Here is a 6,898-nt window from a genome sequence, read left to right on the forward strand (position 1 = left end):
CCTTGCCCAAAGCCCCTCCCCAGCTTTCCTGTCGGCCCCTCCAGGCACTGGGAGCTGCTCTAAGGTCTCCCCGCAGCCTTCTCCTCCCCAGGCTGCACAGCCCCAGCTCTCCCAGCCTGTCCCCACAGCAGAGGGGCTCCAGCCCTCTGACCAGCTCCGTGGCCTCCGACGGGCCCGCTCCAACAGGTCCGTGTCCTTCTGATGCTGAGGACCCCCGAGCTGGACGCAGCGCTGTGGGGGGTCTCAGCAGAGGGGAGCAGAGGGGCAGAGCCCCCTCCCTCGCCCTGCCGGCCACGCTGCTGGGGATGCAGCCAGGGCACGGGCGGCTTTCTGGGCTGCGAGTGCACATTGTTGGGCCATGTTGAGGTTTTCATTCACCAGCACCCCCAAGTCCTTTCCCTCAGGGCTGTTCCCTATCCATTCTCCGCCCAGCCTGTATTTGTGCCTGGGATTGCCCTGCCCCACGTGCAGGACCTTGAAATGGGCCTTGTTGAACTTAATGAGATTTGCATCTCTCAAGCCTGTCAAGGTCTGGACAGCATCCTTTTCATCCAGCGTGTTGACTGCGCTCCGTGCAAGGCAGACCAGAAGTCGGCCTGAAGGACAGTAGCTGCCTACAAGTAGCAGCCTGGGCTGTGCTGGCTTCCTCTTTTAACAGCCCTTGAGGACGTGGGCAGCTCTCGCTGCTCCCAGCTGAACCCCAGACAGTGGCACTGAAGCTGGGCACATTCTTCCTCAGGCTGGCGTGTGAGTCATCGGATCTTCTTGTAGCCATCAGCTTTGGTCCAGCGCCGCCCCAGGAAGGAGGGAGTTAACCCTTCTCCAGTTGTGTGGGACACATTCATGTGAGGTGTAGGCTTGAACTTCATCACATGTGGGTGAGTGTTTACACCAAGACCTGCCACCTGCATGATAGTTTCCAGTGTCCAGGTGTCTGTCCACAGCAGCAGCACCTCTAACATGCTGGGGCCACTGTGCTTCATGCTGACTGTGGGTGCTGAGTCTGTCCTGCAAGCAAGGACAGGATTGGTGCCTCTCCGTGGTGTTGGGTTTGGGATGGCTGCCTGTCAGCTCTTAATTTAGCAAAGTCTGGGCCTGTGCAGAACTTTCTTGGTGAGAAACTTACCCAGGAGCTTTGGTACTGAGTCTTATTCAATTTGAGTTCAGGAAGGCGCAGGCTTGCAGCTGGGTTATGCTGATTTAAGTGGGCCATCCAACTGCTGTTTGTGTTGCTGGCCCTGCGCTGGCATACCTGTTGTCCAGCTGTGCTTCTTGTCAGTCTGAGAAGGAATTGCTTTTATTGCTGTGGACTGTACCGCCTTGCAACTGCTTGCACGAGCAGGTGGGAGGTGGTGGGTAGGAGCAGCTGAAGGGTGGACTCTCCTTCTGTAACCGTGGGAGTTTGGACTGGGTTAAGCAGATTTTGAGGCTCTGCCCGTAGTCATGCATAAGGATGTGTGCCAGAGCAGTGCTGCTGCCGTCACCACCTTCCACTCCTCATCCAAGTTGTTTCTGTGCTCTCTGCAGCTGCCTTCTGCAGAAAGACTCAAGTGTATTTTTAACCCTGACTCCGTTACCACACTGGCTGGAGAGACTTCCTAAGGTTTTCTCCTTGAAGCCTTGTAGCGCTGAGCATCTTTGTTTATTTCTCTGCTGCTCCTAACACAGGATCTCTCTTGTGTTGTAGCTTTCATTTATTCCTGGGGAAATTACCCTAGAGTTAGAAAACGGCTTAGCAAATCAGGTTTTTAGTTTTCGGGATGTATTTAGAGCATTCATCCTACCTAAACCCATACCACAACTTCCATGGGATACGCTGCTGGCACCTGTTCCGTGGTGTTCAGCAGCAAGAGGTGATCAGCTGGAGGTTTTGTGGTGCAGAAGGTAAAGCTGGAGGGGGGTGTCTGGGGAGACAGGGCCCCATCCCCTGCAGCCACAGGGAGACCTGGCACCTACATGCTTCCTGAACACAGCCTGTGCCGTCCTAAAACTGCCTTTCTCTGGATTATTTTTGTCTTCCCTGCTTTCACTGGGAGTCTGATCCATGCTCTCGGTGTCTAGCAGACAGCTTGGGGCCAAAAGGAGTGTGTTCTATTCACAGTGAACTTCGTCATGCTTTTTCTCCCCAGGTGCGCTGCTCAGGCATGTGTTTTGTCCCACAGCTTTTTGATTCACATCTGGATGTGTTTTTGTGTTGTGTTACTCAGAAAAGCTGAGGGCAGCTGAGCATGCAGAAGCCATGCGTGGTGCACGCGTGCTGTGCATGCTGCTTGGTGATGGCAAACACGTGCCGGTGGCGAGCGGCGTGTGCCAAGCCACTCCTGCAGCTGTGATCTGTGGCCTCGTGCTTCTGGCAGGGTACGTGCTCACTGTGTGGTGCACGACCTGCTCGCCGTCAAACCATAGCATGGTGTGGCTGCAGGAATATGTGCTCAGAGCCAGGACCCAGGCAGTTTCTGAGAGCTGCTCATTTAACCTGCTCATCAAAGCCTCTGGTGAAGGGTGCTCCGTGACTTCCTTGCTTCTAGTGTTTCATTACTGTCACTCAGAATTCCCTTAATTCCCAGCTGAATTATCGGTGCTGCAAACTAAGCTCCTCATCCTTCCTTTGGTAGTCACAGAGAGAAACAAATCCCCGGTCTTCGGAAAAGCCTTTTACCTCCTGACAGAAGCCGTGTGTTTACCCTTCTAGTTCCCTGTTTATTCAAGAAAACAAACCTAGTGTCATTATTTTCTTACTGATCTGGTTCATGTGAATTCTTTCAGTTTCTGCCTGAGACTGCAGTGCCCAAACCCCGGTGTGGTACTTGGCTGAGACCACTTCAGCACCAAGCAGAGCTGAATAATAATACCCGTGTCTTGTGTGCAATGCTGCTGTTACCAAGCTTCAGAATTAGGCAGGTCTTTTCTGGTACTGGCACTGTAATGCCAGCTCATCAGGGTTGTGGTCTGCCCCAAGCCCAGCTCCGTCCTTACCACCCCGCTGCTTGCCCAGGGACTTCTCGCTTTGGAAACCATGCTCTGGTTTTCCCCATGAAGTGTGCAACTTCCCACTGGTGATGGCTGAATTTCACATTGTCACACTGATTTCAGGCTCTGTCCCATTGTCAAGGTCACTTGACATCCCCTCCTGTTCCTGGGGCGAGTCCTCGGCTGGTTCTTGGCCCCAGGTTTTACTCTATCGCTTGAGTTGTTTTGGGCTCAGCCCAGGAAGACTGTAAGAGCTCTGACTCTGAGCCGCTCAGAGCTGTAAGAGCTCTGACATTTTTCCTTTTCTTTTTGCCTCTGTGTGTGTTTGAGCTGATGCTTCTTAGTTTATGGCAGTAAAGCGTAACAGATTCATAACTCGGCAGCCGCAGCACAGCAGGAAAACAAGGAGCTCATCTTTTGCTCCCAAGGCTCTTTCCTATCTATTTTCCTATTTTTAAAATGGCAATTTTTAATGTATCACTTTGTTGCTGTGGAACTTGTCCTCTGAACTTTTTGTAGACACTGGTGGGAAATATCAAATGGCAAGTACAGAGAAGTACTCACAGACTCTTCTGTTTCTGCCCAGAACTCATTTGTGCCTCTTAAAAAATGAGGCTTTTATGCTGGGGGAAGATGCTAATTTCCTGGAGTTCTTGCATTGCCTAGGATTTATTTTTTTTCCACCAGCATTGAAGTCAAACTCAGTAACAAGCGTAAAATATTGCTGTGCAGCTATTTCTGTTTAATATTCATTTTGCAGCTCAGTCAGCTCCTGATCTCTGTTGTTTCTCATACAAGCCTGGTTCCCAGTGTAGCAATACCATGCAGGTGTTTAGACATCTATCTTCTCATTAATTTCAGCCCAGGTTTAGCAGCAGGAATAAAATGATGGCAGGCTTGTAATAGCTTTTATGAGACTAAGTGAGATAGCTGGGGAAGAAACGGCAGCTGTGGGCACAGGGTCCTGTCTTTGGGTTGCTCCTGGGCTCTTTGTGAATATCTCAACAAACCCTGGCTGCCACGTAAATGAAATAATAGATGTAAAAGGTATCTGAATTGATTCAACATCTGAAAGAGACATTAAAGATTTCCTCCCAACCCCCAGTGCATCCCAAAGTCTGAGTCCAGCGGTCTGAGCCAGTGGGAGGAGGGCACCTCACTGGCAGCGCAGCCAACTCGGTCCTCCCCCAGAGCTGTGCTCCAGTGGAAGGACAGTGGAGGGAATGGGTGGTGCTCCCCAGTTCTGAATCCAGGACTTTCAGGAAACAGGTCTGGATGGAAATTGTAGAGACCAACTAGTCCACCCCCTTCCCGAGGCAGGATCTTCTCACCCTGGGAAATTTCAGAGGGGTGTGAATCTGACCTGATGTGAAATCCTCCAGTGATGTAGGTTCCTCAAGCTCAGTACTCAAAGCTGTCTTATTGCTAGAAAGTTTTTCCTTTGCTAAGCCACCCTTGGCAGTGGTGAGCAGAGGCTTGTTTTCGAGGAGCCCATGGGCTCCTTGCTGTCTCCGTAGGGATCTCGGGATGCACTGCCTGATGTCCTTAGTCAATGCCCTGTAAAAGGTAGGGTTGAGAGTGGGTGGAAGTGATGGTTGGCACTGAGCAAGTTGTGTGTGAGCCCTGAGAAGCTGCCTGGCCAGTGCAGTACATGATGGAGAAGGCAAGGCAGGAGAAATACGTGGGGAGAACTGCCAGCAGCTGGGGGCTGCAGATGTGAGGAGCTTTGCTGCTCAGGCTGTTGGAGCCAGGGCTGCATGGCTGCAGCCAGCGTACAAGGCTGGGATGCAGGTGGCATCCACTGGGATGGAGAAAGTGCCCAGCACCATGCCCATGGTGCCCTTCTGGGATGTGCTGCTGCAGGCTGGGCGTGCCAGGGCTGTACACTCGCAGGCATAAAGCTGGATCAGCTGCAGTGGCAGAGAGAGTTTGGAGTCTGTGGTACCAGCCACAGAGCAAGACTACCAAGGTTAGACAAGCTGGCAGCTGTGTGGAGGTGATGTCCACGTGGTGTGGTGGCTTGCAGATTGCCCCATCCCCATCCAGTGCAGGATGGAGGAAACCAGGATGAGTATCGAGCAAGTGAGCAGCATCTGTGCCAGACAGTGGGATAAAAACCAAATGCTGGCATAGGGGAAGGATCGAGGCAGCATCTGGGGCAGAACAGCATCAGTCCCACCGAGCCCCAGGCAGAAGCGGAGCTGGAACACCTGTGGGAGAGCATAGGCTTTTCCCCATCCCAACTCCATGGGTAACCACTGGGCACATGAGGGCAAAGAAAGGGAAGAAGAGCAGAGCCTGAGGTTCCTAGAGCACGGGAGTCCTGAGGGATCAAACTGGTGTCAGAAGATCCCTGCCTGGCTTTGCAGCCCTCCTGTGTCCTGGCCAAGCAGCCCAGCACCATGCAGGGACCCGGGGACATTTGCCTCAACAGCCAAAGCGCTGCGCCAAGACGCTGACTGCAAAATGAGGGGCAGCTTTGCAGAGACGTTACACTGAAATGGCTGGCTCTGACAGGAGCTTTATCTTCCTCTCTGTTCGACTGAACCACTGTTGCCGTGCAGCCTGGGCTGCGGATCGAGGTGTGCTCTCCGTGCGAGATCAAACGCCGTGATCCAAGGTGACAGCAGCCCATTAGCAGTTTGTTCCTGGAGTGACAGGCTGTGTCTGAGACACTCTCCTTGCGTACCTCGCCAGGGCAGGTGGGAGGATTGCTGTGACCAGCACCGAGCTGGCTGGGGTTTGTACCTTTCTCCATGCACATCCTGGGGGCTGATCTCAGAACATCCAAACCATGGAGCTACAAGCCTGAGCATGTGCTGAGAGCAGCTTTCTGCTCCATGCTGTACCTCTGTGGTTTGTACTGGTGTCCTGTGCAATAAGGACATCTGCTCGCTGTTGTTACAGCACGTTGGCTCTATTTCAGTACATTGCATTACGTTGTAGAGGGGTTGTGTGGGTTTTTTTATTTTTTTTATTTTTGCAGAGGTTGTTGTCCAAATTGGACAGAAGCCCTATGGATGTCTGGGGCTGTGTGTTATCGCTGTAGGTGAGTTTTGCAACGTTGATTTTTAATTTTTTTGTAATAAAGATACCAAAGAATTCTTTTTCTCAAAAGGAAAAACTCTGCATGTAAGGAATTCAAAGGTTTTCACAGCTGCAAACAGAATGCTTTGTACCTGTGGTCAGAGCCTACCTCTGACTTTCAGCCTGAGGCATGCTTTGCCTTGCAAGGCTGAGACCCCTGGAGCGAGGTGGTTTCCAGCATGGATCACCGCTGAACTTGATCCTGGAGCACTGGCCTGTCTGAGGCTGTAACTCTGTGCCCCGTGGTGTGTCAGCCAAGAAGCCCAGCAAGGCTGTGAGAACAGCCGGATGCTTCTCTACATCGGGAAACATTATAAAGTAGCTAATACTCGATCTGTGATGCCCTGGATGTTCCTCTGAGCATCATGAGCATCTCCCTGGGAGAAGCCCTTGTGCTCCTCAGCCCTGCTCCCCTCCTTCCAGGTGCCGGAGATGTGACTAGCTGATGAGGTTGCTTTTGCGTGGTTTCCTTCAGAGGTGATTTGGTACAGGAGAGAGAAATGTTTTCTCCTGTCTGATGGGCACCTATGGGGACTGACTTAGAGGTGTGTGAATATTTCAGTCCTTGGCCACTCTTCCGAAAAACAAGGGAAGAGGAGAAACTGGGTGCAGAAGATCTAGGAGAGGTCCAGGATCTTGCTCAGATCTCCCTCTTGGCCAGCTGCACTGGGCAAAAGTATGTTCTTTTAGCTTCGAACTAAACAAAATATCTGTATATTTACCGATTCAAACCTTAGATGCTTTATGTGAGTAAGGAGAACTTGGCATTAGCAATACCATGCATTTTGTTCTTTGCCTGCTGCGGGTTTTTGCATGAATTACCACTGTAACTCATGTTATT

The sequence above is a fragment of the Falco biarmicus genome, chromosome 2 (genome assembly GCF_023638135.1).
Source record: "Falco biarmicus isolate bFalBia1 chromosome 2, bFalBia1.pri, whole genome shotgun sequence".
Lineage (NCBI taxonomy): Eukaryota > Metazoa > Chordata > Aves > Falconiformes > Falconidae > Falco > Falco biarmicus.